This window comes from Melanotaenia boesemani, chromosome 15, assembly GCF_017639745.1.
Source record: "Melanotaenia boesemani isolate fMelBoe1 chromosome 15, fMelBoe1.pri, whole genome shotgun sequence".
Classification (NCBI taxonomy): Eukaryota; Metazoa; Chordata; class Actinopteri; order Atheriniformes; family Melanotaeniidae; genus Melanotaenia; species Melanotaenia boesemani.
The window spans coordinates 14,468,592-14,481,994 of NC_055696.1; positions in this window are offsets into that span (position 1 = coordinate 14,468,592).

Sequence of the window (13,403 nt, forward strand, 5' to 3'; positions counted from 1 at the left end):
CAAAAATACTCTCAGTGAAAATGTCTTTTTTGGATGGATTACAGTGAATTTTAGTACACATGATTTATATCTAAAGACAGAGACCTTTTTATTTCTTTTGCACCATTTTCAAGGCTGACTCCAAAAGCATGCTAATATTTGCATCTAGCTCAAAACCACTGTTGTTCCTGTTGTAGACTCAAAATGCTGCTACTTTTCTTGATTTCATTTCACAATTTTACATAATCTTTCCAAAAACAGGAATACTTGGTCATGCTGTGTAAAATAATAAATGACTGCAAAAGCAGAAAGGTGGGCAACATGTAAGAAGAGATCATTTACGGCTTTCAGAAATCTTTCAGTGGTGGTACAGTTCACTAGTTGAATTAGTTTCTTACACAGGTTGTAAAGAGATTAAAAGTATAACAGATATGACAGGTTACTAGGAGCCTACAGTAACCTCTGACACGTCAGGAGATAAGAGTATACGTGTATGGTGTGTATGCATTTAGATTGTGAACATGTGTGTTAAGGATTTGTGTGAACAAAAAGCAAAATGGTTATATCAGGAGTGCCCAGCTCCGGTTCTCAAGCGCCACAATCCTGCAGGTTTTTGATGTATCCCTGCTCCAAAACCACCTGACTCAAATTGATGAGTCATTGTGCAAAACTTAATAGGCTGTTGGATCTTTTTCATTTGAGTCAGGTGTTTTGAAGCAGGAAACATTGGAAAATCTGCAGGACAGCGGCCCTCGAGGACCGACTTTGGGCACCCCTGTATTTTTATTTCCAGAATATGGACTTGATTGCAAAGGGACTTCAATTACCCTCTTTCAAGACATGCACCGTTTATGAGGTGCTGCCATCCAGCATGCACTGTATTTCTAACATCAGCTAGTGTACATTAAGCACAGAGGATGATTGTTGATATAAATGACCAGAGGAGGAGCACAGAGCCACAGCAAAAAGACAATTACTGTATGTCTTTATTTTTATTGTCTTTACTTAGATTAAAAAAAAAAAAGTTTGGGAGTGTATGCATGTGTTTTATAGAGTAAAAGAAAAATTCTGCTCAGTTCTCCTGTCATCATCACCTATACAATACAGTCTCCCCCTCACTCACTGTAGTTGCTGCTTCATGCATCTTTTAAAAGATGAGAGGGAGGCTCTATTTTCTCACGCCATGTATGACGAGGAGGGAGAAAACATGAGCCAGATGAAAGGAAAACAGTGGGTAGCAGCATGCCAAGCCCACATAATGTATACACTCACTGTACAAGAGGGTATTTATATTAAAAATGAATCATCTCTCGTCTCTTTTTCTGTTCTGTGTCGTGAGGTCTTCCCCAAATCCTGCCTTCTCTCCTCCGCATTTCATGCCACTCTCGGTAAATCTCATCAGGATAATTATTCGCACATAGGCCTCCGAAGCACAAGCATCTGCCTCTCCTTCTGTTGACCTCCCCCTGCCTCCCTCTCATATTTTTTACATCCTCTCCTCTCCTCTCCTCTCCTCTCCTCTCCTCTCCTCTCCTCTCCTCTCCTCTCCCTCATCATTCTGCTTTTCGATCTCTTCTTTTATTTGTTTACTAGAGCAATTTTCTCATTTATTAGCAACTTCACTGTCTTTGCAAACAGCTAATATGCTTAATCATGGTGCAAGCGAAGAACAAGGCGTATCTATAAACAGTATCCTAGTAAATTTGCATTAAACATTTAGATAGAATCTACGCATATTTAATAGGTCATACTCAAAATACTGTAATGGCCACATTTCTAACTGCTGCAACACAGACCTAAGAGAGCGGGAATGGCTATGGGACTTGCATCAACCTAATTCGAATATGATTGTGCATGGTCTGAATATCTGGCTGAAAAATGCAGTTGAATAATTTTACTTTTATTCACTGACTGGTGAAAACTCTGATTTCCAAAATTAAATTTTTTAGGAACTATGAAGAGTAGATTTCTTTTTTCCTTGATTTAAAAATTTCCTTTGAGAGACTTTCCATCATTTAGAGAAAAAAAAAACATATTGTCCATCTTCTAAAGGGAAATTGAATATAAAAGGTTGCATATCAATGCTACTGTTGTAGTACAAGTAGCACAAAAAGTAAGACAGTTTTTGTTTGGTGAATTATTTCTTTGTTGTAATAATGCTTCATGGCAATTAATATTATACTGTTGGAAACCCTGTTCATTTCCCTTTTAAATGGTGCCACATTTGTATGTAAAAATGAATTTGTGGGATTAGCAACAGAGTTGAGAATGTGGGTTACTCCCATGAAAAACTTTCCAAATCTTTTCTGCAAATGCCATCTAGCAGCTGGAGGCTGGGTACACTTTAGACTTCAGACAACTTAATTAATCCTTTCAGGAAGTTCCTTCAGAGAAACTGAAGTTCTGTTCTACCCTGTACTGTTATACTATTAGGAAATAAAAATAAGAATATAATAATATGAAAGTATAGAAGTATATCAAAAGTATAACATACCAATTAACCTAGGAAGCATGTATTTGGACTGTGGGAGGGAGCTGGCATACCCGGACAGAACCCACACATACACAGGAAGAACATGCAAACTCCACCCAGCTGAGGTTTGAACAAGGAACCTTATTGCTGTGAGACAATGGTTAGCTTATACTGCTTTTGACTCTTAAGAAACAAAACATACTGACTGTTTAACAATTTGCTAATTAGCATGTGGAAGAACCATGCAGAGTCCCAACAGGACCAAACTCTTTTCTCCAAGATGACAATGCTCACTTCCACAGAGTGGAGTTTATTAGCGACTACCTCCAGAATTCAGGAGCTGAGAGGATTAAATGACCCTGCAGTCCTAACCTTAACCTCACTGAACACTTATGGGATCAGCTCAGCCTGCTGTTTGTGCCAGAGTGACCAAAACAACCTCATTGGCTGTCTTGCAACAAAGGTTGGCTGAAGAATGGGATGTCATCCCACAGCAGTATGTGACCAAGCTGGTGACCAACATGAGGAGGTGGCAGGTTGTTCTGACCATGTATGGTTCTTCCACATCCTACTGAAGCCATGTTAAAATGCCAAAATGACTTGTTTCATCAAAGTTCAATTATCTAATCCAGTAAATGACACCAAACAATAGTCAATAGCAGAAAAGGTTGTTTTTGGTTGTGAGTTTTTTTTTTAACCCTTTAATGTTCCCACTAAGAAAAAACAAAACAAAACAAAACAAACAAACAAAAGCAAACAAACAAACAAACAAACAAACAAACAAACAAACAAACAAACAAACAAACAAACAAACAAACAAACAAACAAACAAAACAAAACAAAACAAAACAAACAAACAAAAAAAAACAAACAAACAAAAAAAAAACAAGAGAAAAATGTTTCTTTGCATTCTTTATTTCCCTTCGGACAATGATGATAAGACCCAGTGTTGGTTGAGATAACAGTTGATAATATAGAGACAATAGTGAAATGGTCAAAACAGTAATAGGATCACAATCAACTATTTTTGGTATTAGTCTTTAATAAGATTAATCATAGTCACTGAAAAATGTGTTCAGTAGGCAAAGGGTTATGGGCACAAGCCACATTCTCATTTCTGCTGCTCATACCACAGCATTTTCTTTACAAATGTGACCTCATTTGAAAGGGAAATCAACAGGCTCTCTTAGAGCATAATATTTACTTCCAAAAAGTATTTTTCTAATATAGAAATAATCCACCAAACACAAATTGTTTTACTGTTTTTTTAAAAAATATAACTAAATGGATAGATACATATGGAATCCAGCTTAGAAGTGAGAGCACAGCAACAGATGCTGACCTAATTTCATCACATTTAAGATGATAGATGTGTCTGTGGTGGTAGGACCAACACATTACCAACTAGAGGCACTGCCAGGAATCCAGGAATCATATTAAGGTGAAGTGATTCCCTCATATGATACACATGTGCTTTTTTTTCTTGCTTGAGATGAAGGCCAACCCACTCTGTTACCATCTTCAATGTGTCTGTATATAGAGATGAAGTACTGCTTTGGTGCTACTCAGATTCAGAGCTGTCCAAACTTGTCAACCTTTTATGCTGTCCGTTGGGCAAAATCTCAAAATTCCCCACATTCTAAATGGCTTGATGTGGTGATTTCAGTGGCTTTGTTTTTCACTTGTCATCCGAAAGACAAAAGTCAGTGGAAAAAGAACATTTTCATATTGAAACTAGTAAAAATATTAACAAACTTTTGGGGAGCAGTATGGCCGGCATGCATGCCTACTGCAGAAGCAGCAGCCTGTTGTGATTGTTGCTTTTCTGGTTTAAACCGAAACTTCACCCAAACAGCATTTGACCTGACAATAGTATCACCGCTAAAGGCTGAAGTAATATTAGTTTACCGGAGAACGTCATTGTCTCCTAAGTCTTAGTTTATTTCAATTTCCACAGTCTTGCTGGTAAAGAGCTATGCAAATGGACACCAACAACCAACCATGTGTAGCCGTAAGAAACTGCAAATAATGGCACTTAACAGCAAACCGTGACACCCAAGGAAGCAAATACTTGGTTAATCATCTGCTTCTCACTAATTCTGTTGATTCATGGTTGCTCATCAACCTCTTTGGTTGAAGTGGACAAACATTTGATGATTAACTGTATTATGATTAAGTGATAATTAAATTAATTATGAAATGTTGTGCAGACATTGTTTTCTTATGAGGAAATGTCTGATGAAATTTCCTTTTGGACCACTGGCAACTGCAGACTTCCTTAGAAGTCCCCTGAGAAAGACAGCAGTTGCCAGTCAAAACGTGTCAAGGTAAAACAACAAACATCTCCGACCTTAACCTTTGTCTGAATAAAGAAACATTTAATATAAAATACAACAACATATCATTACAAAGCCTGTCCCAAAGCATTACTGTCTTCACCTTCTGTTTCCTGTTATGCTTTTGTTGCACCCTTTGCATGTGTTAGCAAGTTTCTCTGTCACATTCTGTGCTATGAATAGAGCAATGGCTTCTGTTTTTAATGAGCTTTTCTTTTCTATCACGTTTAAAAAACTGCACTTTAATGTTGGAAACAAATCCTTTGAAGAAAAATTTAAATTTGGGCTTTAACTAAACCAAATACATCATTGGAAAGGTCGTCATTTAGAGAATAGTATGTCAGTATGAACTCTCATATGACTTCTTTGAAAAACTGAGCTCTTGACCTCAGCTGTCATGTGTTATACTCACCAACTGGGGGCGTTGTCAAATATGGATAAAATACATTTCCACTCATTAGATTATTAAGATCTGAATAATGAGTTGTGTTCACTGTCCATGTAATCCCCCTGATGTGTTGTAAATTCAATGTTTGCAACTTTAAATTAGATGCAAAATGCTCCTATTATGTAAAAACTAAAATTCCTTAAAGCAGCACATTGCAGCTGAAAGCAAATCAGTGTCATGACTGTAGTTCTTCTGTTGTTGAAAACAACCTCAAAACATAGTGTTACAAAACTACACATTTGTTACGCAGATCAGAAAGTTACTTCTAGATGATTTATTTTATTAAAATATTAATATGATGGTTTGTTTGAGAAATATAATGTTTTATTGAGGAAATCTGAATGTACTATAGAGTACACTGCTACATAAAATTACATTTAAATGACACACCACCTGACACCAGTGCTGGTTTTGAATCAAACCAAAGCAGACATTGAGTTTTATTTATTTTGCTGATCCCTGTGAAATTTGACAGAGCTGCTTCACCTTTCATTTGAAGCATAGGAAACTTTTCCCACCTCACCTGTGAGTCCTGTGACAAAACAAGGCATTCACATTTTGTAAACAGTGCAGTTTGGATGTTTTTTCTTTCTTTTCTTTTCTTTCTTTTTTTTTCTTTTTTTTTTTTTTTTTTGGAAACAGAGAAGGAAATACCCAATTTTTAAAAATACCTATGTTCGTGCATACTTAGCCACAGTATGTGTGACTATTTAGGTGGAATGACAATAACTATGAAAAATAGCAATAATGATAAATTGTCATAATAATGACCAAAAAAAAAAAAAAAAAAACACTTTTTTCATCCTTACACATTTTTGTCTCAAACAAAGGCAACATGATCAAAAGGAGGGAGAATGAAAAGAGAAATATAAGAGTTAGCTAGTGTAAGGCCAAGCTAATCAAGCATCTAATTATACACCCATAAAACGAATAGAATAGAAGATAACATTACAGAATGTGGTAATATTTCATGCCTAAGTGGAACTGATTTACTTTACACTTTGAATGAAATATGGGGGGGATGGGAACTGTTCCTCACTGCCACAGCAGGGAGTTATATGCATATTCAGATGGCAAGAACAGCATACAGTGTGGCATACTGTAAAGAGACTTTTCAAGGGCAGGTACTGCACTGTGGTCTCCAGTTTAAAACACAAATTCTCATTATAGGAAACTGCAATCATACAAATTTTATGTTGCCATGATCCACGTGACGCAGGCTTTGTAAAAGGATTTGAATTGTGCATTAAAGAGCAACAGTGGTAACAGCGACACTTGCAGGCAGGGGCATCTGCATGACATTATGTGGTTCAGACATATCAATAAAAAAATCACTGTTGTGCGTCCTTTCAACTGCACTCAAACTTTTATATAAATCACACAAAATATTTCATGTTCAGTGAGACTTCACACCCAAAAATAGAGCTGCGTAAATTAAACATGAATGAGTACGTGATTTCATGAGTTTCCTTGTGTGTGTGTGTGTGTGTGTGTGTGTGTGTGTGTGCATTCTGGGTCTTTCCCCAGAGCGGTTCTGTTCTGTTCTTCTCCAAGGTGATGCCAGTTACCATGGCAGCAAAACCAGCTCTGAATCTCTCCCTCTTCTTTTTCCTCCCCATCATCCCCCTATCTTTTACTCTCTCTCCCATCCCTTTTTCCTTTTTCTGGCTCACTGTCTCTGCAGCCTCCATCACACACCACAGTAAGCAGGCCAGCCATCATTTGCATGGCACAGTTGGTCCTGATCCCAGGCTTGCTTATTACTGGCAGGGAGTTGCTGTATGTGGAAATTATTGAAACATTACGCATATCACCAAAATGGTATCCAACAAGTGGCCCATACTGTAAATATGAAAAATATTTCCATATTCCCAGCCATTATTTAGCTATTTTGTTTCCCTGCTTTGTTGTATTAAAATGGTAGATACAGTTTGATAAATGTCAATTTCCATAAACTGTGTTTTACATGGAAGGCTTCACTTTAATTTATTTGTTTTCTTCTGTATTTCCATGGATCCTGCCTGAGGTTCTTATACCATGCTGCCAAACCTGCAGCCTTGTAAATGTAGCTTCTCTTGCTATTTTGTTGTTTTTGTTAGAAAGGACATTGTATTGCATATTTTCGCCCTTGTCCATGCATGCATAGTCTCTTTCTTCTTACTAGTTTGCACATTTAGTTGGCATGCATCAGAATGAAGATGCTGAACAAAGAACAAGACAGAAACTGCAATGAGGAGGAGTGATTTCAGTTCCCAGTGGAAATCAACATCCTGAGGCTTAAAATTTTTAGAAAATGTGTCTAATTGTCAACTCAGTGTGGGTTTGGATATATGCACTCATGGGTGTCTATCAAAATATGTATTTACATTGTCCTTGAGAGAGAGTGTGTGTGTGTGATACAGTCACAATGCTTACTGCAAATGATGACTGTTATGGGGCCTAGTCTGTGGTAGGACGTTGCAGTATAGTGATATGGATGGAGTCTGTGTGAGTGTGTGTGGAGCGCCTGTAGCACTGATATTTAATACTGTGTGTGTGTGTGGATGTGTGTGTGTGTCCTCCATTGCGGAGCAAGCAAAGAGGGTGTGGTTGGTGTGCAGACAAGGTCCCAGTCTCAGTTCTGGGTGTACGATAACAGTAATTCAATTGAGCTGGTGAGCCCTGGCCTGTGGGATTTACAGCCTGTGGGCATATGTGTGTGTGTGTGTGTGTGTGTGTGTGTGTGTGTGTGTGTGAGTGAGTGAGTGAGTGTGTGTTTAAGTCATTAGGCAACCTGATCCTACTGACTCCCTCCTCAGGTCTGAATGAATAAGTGATCAAGGTCCATACCACTGAGTATATGTGTGTGTTTATATGTGTGTCTTTGTGGTTCTACTTTTATCCTACTTCCCTTCCTTTATCCTTCCCTCTGTCCTGCTTCTCTTCCTTCCGTCGTTTCTTTACTGTTCTTCCCACTGTTTGGCGATTGTATGATCTTCCCTTTCATTTTTGTCCTATTTGTCATCTTTTTCCATATTAATGTTAATTTATTACTTTATTTACATGTTCATGTTAGCTGTTCTTTTGTTCCCTGACTTTACTCTTAATTGTTTAAACATCCTTCTAAACAGCAAGAAAGAGTTTATCTTCTCAAATCTCATGTAAACCAACTTTTTCTTAACCATATATCCTGTGATCACTTCATGTTAACCCTCTAAAGGTCTTGCTCACTCAGATGTCCGTCTGTTAGTCCATCAAAAATGGTACAAAGAAAACAGCAGAAGTTGAACCTAGAAAGTGTTTTTGTGTTTTGGTAAATAATATGCACATCTTAAATTTGATTCCCACAACACTGGCAAGCCAGTTCATCATCTGGATGTTCACTGCAGTCAAGCTGTTCTTTATGAAATGCTGACAGTGAGCTGGAGTGTCCCTCTCCCCTTCACCTTGGATGATGCAATGTCCTCAGCTCGTGATAAATGAGCTTCGGTCTGAAGAAGATTACAGTGTTTCTGGGTATTCATTTTTCCTATGCATAGCACAGTTTTGCCATATCTTGAATTTATGTCTTATCCCAGATTTTTTTAGATTGTCTGAAACTTTTAATGACACTATGCTCTGTAGGTGTTTAAATCCTTAGATTCTTTGTATTATTATGTTGAGAAACCTTAAAACGTTGATCTATTTGTTAAAGGATTTGTTTTAAGAGCGGTGAACCACTCACCTTTTAAACCCAGTTAAGTTGCTGTTCTACTTGTACCAGTTATTTCAGAGTTTCAACATTTGAGAAAATTGTAGTGTTACAGCTCAAATTGAAGAACAGACAGGGATAAAATTTCTACAGACCAAGGTGCCTGAAGAATTTTACTATAAATATTCAATATAAGTTGAAAAATATAAAAATTTAAAAGTGTAAGAATGAAAAAGCAGCAAAGCTACGGAGGCTTGTGTGAAGAGGCAGAAAATAGTGAACCAAGTGCAAATGAGTTTGTTTGTTAAGAAATTCTTATTCACATTCATACTTAATAGAAAGTTTAAAAATGTGTATTTCATTGCATTGTGTTTATTTGCGCAACTTTAGTTAAAATTAATAATAATAATAAAAAAGAACTGAAACAGGAAGGCTAATGGTGGCACATTATTTTGCTTAAATCAGGTTTAGGTAGAATTATATGGTTTCATACCATTTATATGAATGACTTTACTTTTGCTTTTCATTTTTATAATTTAGGTGACACGGCATATTAAAATGCAATTTACCTGAAAGAAAGCTACTTAACAGAACAGTATCATCCTTCTTATCAGTGTTGTGATTCCCCATCAACTCCTTCATGCATCTTTCTCCACCCTGCTGAGCTAGTTCTTGGCAACTAGTTGTCCTCTACAGGCCAACTAGAAACAAATGGCAGCCCTCACTGCAACAGCACGATGCTCTGACACACACATGCATAAGCATGGCTGGACATAGTCCTATCACACACCCATGGGTAAGCAGAGGGAGGCGCATACAGAACTGTAGATGCAGTGTGCCCGCACATATGAACCAGCATGAATGAAAGCTTATATGAGCAACCATCCATGTATGTGTATGGTAGTATCATGGCCACAAGCAGAGAAACAGACGTGCTGTATGGACACAAATTTGCACTTCATTGCCCAATCCTGTGGTGCTATTTTGGCAGAATTTTTGATTTGATGTGAATGTTGACCTGTTTTCAAGGGTGGGGCCAAGGGGTGGCCAAAGGTGGTCATGCCCACCACCCTACACCAGCTCTGAAGTACATTAAAGAGTTACTAATGTAGCCATAGAACTGAAGTTGCATCTGGGATCTACTGGTTCCTCAGCCAATCACTTTTCATTTAAACTGGATGCAACACAAATTATAATGTGCAAAACCAAAAACTCCCCACCCTACCCTACCCCAGTTCCAGCCCACGTGCAAGCTTAAATTTCTGAAGGATTGTGTTCTGAATGTAAAAACAAGGAAACAAAATAACAAAACCTCAAGACATGACAGTAATGATCTTGGGCACTGAGAAACATGATCATATATAAAAAGATTTTGCACTGAAAAATTCAAAGCTAGTCATTCTGGCCTCCCCTAAAAAAACATCCCTGGCTAGTTTTTCATTATGAAGCCTGCTTTTAGGAAAATATAGTTTGACCAAGAAACATACAAAATATGTTTCAGGGTGGGGTCAGACAATTCATGCCAAGTCTTTCCAAACTGGGTGCTCATGGTGACAGTGTAAGGTTTGGAAATCAATATGTTGTCCTCCTGCCTTGCTGTGTTTTTTGCCATGGAGCATCTGACACACTCCTGCTGTGCCCACTTACTGCCTCCTTCTTCTGTCATACAGTATCTGTCTGACATGTCGCTTGTCTGTGCAGTGTACTAATCACAAAAACCTTCTGTATGTCAAAAGTGATGTACATGTAATATACATGTTATGTATTTGCATTTACTAGTTCTGAGTTTGAATATGATCTAATTTGAATTTGCAACAGGGTAACGGCAGTTCAGTCTCATTAATTTACTGGCTTTTGCTTACACCAGTAACTGAATTTCCACACAACCACCCTGCTTGGTAAACATTTCTACAAACAGCAGACAAGATTTATTGCTCCTTTTATTTATTTAGGCTAAAGGTGCCCTTATACCAGCTGTGTGTTATTCTCCTCTTCAACATTATGCACATGCTGTCTGCACATTTTATCTTTGGGAATGGCCATAAATACACAGAGGTTTGTGTAATTCTTGGTTAATATGATTAGAAAAATGGAGACTGGAGAGTGCACTATTTGTGTCCAGGCAGTCACGTGGGATTTTAATTTTTAGTCAAGGAGGGAGAAACCTTATATTTAATTTTGTCAACATACCAAGATAATTATAACTCACACCGAGTATCTGTTGTACCTTTAGGCTTACTTGGAAAGCCACACTTTTCTATTTAATACCATAAAAATGCTAAATCAAAGAGAAAATATCTTTATAACACCAGACATCTTATATTCACACACCTTTGACTTTAGTGTGTAAGCAATACATATATTGTATATTATATATGTATACTTTGAAAAAATACAGTAATTGTATGTTTAGGAGCACCAAGAATTGTAACTGAGGTGGTACATGTAAAGGTACAACTGCCACCCCGGTAAAAAATCATTTCTATGATCTCATTCACTGTTGTCATCATGTTGACATCTACTCTGCTAACAAGTATAAGTTTGGAAAAATATCTACATGATAATATTGCTTTCAACTCAGTTGTGTTTAATAACAACTTAAGAATTTAAGAATTCTTTTTTTTTAACCTCTTTAATGGGATATAGGTTGGACAAGCTTGTCACTTTGGTAAGCAGGATCGCTCAAAATGTACTGATGAATACAAAATTTTAAAGGGCTTAAGCCCAGTCCCTCCACTTTGTTTTTCAGTATCTTTGTGAATTCAACGATCTTTGTGATCATGTAGCCCTTCACTTTGGGCTTTTGGGCCATTTAGATGCTTTGAAGATTAAACACACATTAAATTAATTCATTAAACTAATGAATGAAGCACTGAGACTCAGTGTTGCACACCCCTTCTGTTACTGTTAGCATCTACGTTACCATTTTTTTTTTTCAAATTCTCATGCAGGTGAAACTGTTTCATCCACTATTTTCCAAACCTCTCCCTTTCAGCTACCATTTAATTGAGCTATTTCTCATTGTAATTACTGACATAGCAGCCTTGGGATGACCTCTTCCGCTATTTCATTACTTGAGATCAATGAAGCCTAAGTGACTGATTAGGTCCCAGTATGTCAGGGCCATTTTTGATTGTAATTATTGCCTTAAATATTGAGACATTTCAATCCAGAGAAATGTCTGTGGTATTGAAGGTATATTTCATTATACCTTTTCATGGGACAACACTATAGAAATTTAACTTTTACATACAGAATATCAAAGTTTAGTTTTTATAGTTTGGTGTCCTTTATATCAAAGTTTCATTCTTATAGTGTTGTCCCATGAAAAGATTCTACAGTCATTTAGCAGACACTTTTATCCAAAAATATAATGAAATATTTGTATATTATTATTATTATATATTTCATATTTATATATATATATATATATATATATATATATATATAGATAGATAGATAGATAGATAGATAGATAGATAGATAGATAGATAGATAGATAGATAGATAGATAGATAGAAAGATAGATAGATAGATAGATAGATAGATAGATAGATAGATAGATAGATAGATAGATAGATAGGCAGGCAGGCAGGCAGGCAGGCAGGCAGGCAGGCAGGCAGGCAGACAGACAGACAGACAGACAGACAGACAGACAGACAGATATATAGATAGATAGATAGATAGATAGATAGATAGATAGATAGATAGATAGATAGATAGGCAGGCAGGCAGGCAGGCAGGCAGGCAGGCAGGCAGGCAGACAGACAGACAGACAGACAGACAGACAGACAGACAGATAGATATATAGATAGATATATAGATAGATAGATAGATAGATAGATAGATAGATAGATAGATAGATAGATAGATAGATAGATAGATAGACAGATAGATAGATAGATCAAGACCCTCTTCATAAACCTGCATAGCTTTCAAAATCAAGATAATCTGTCTAAAAGATTAATGGCTAATGTTCTTCAGTCAGACACACCTGCAGCAAGAGTGCAAGAATAACAAGGTTAAAGCACACTTACATACACACACATACACACACACACACACATACACACACACACACACACCTTTTCTCAGTCCACACTGATTCACACCCCTTTTGTCCTCCTCTCTCTCCATTTCACTTTGTTTCATGAATCTGTCTGATGTGGCTTTCACACTGAGGCAGATTATTGCTTTCCAACTAATACCAGAGACATTTCATGCTCAAGTATGAGAAGGGATTTAAGAACAAAAATCTAATCTACTATAGAGTGCAATGATGAAATATCAGTGTAATATCTTGTGAGAAGCTAGGAAAACCTCAATAGAAATCAGGACTAGATATGATGGAGCATTTATAATCCTATCTTAGTTTTTCTTCTGCTTTCTTTTGTGCTCCTTTTCTTCTTTACTTTCTTTTTTCTTCCTTTCCTTTTCTGCCATCCCCTACATGATTCATAACCATCCTGAAACCTTGGCTGCATGGGCGCCTGCAGT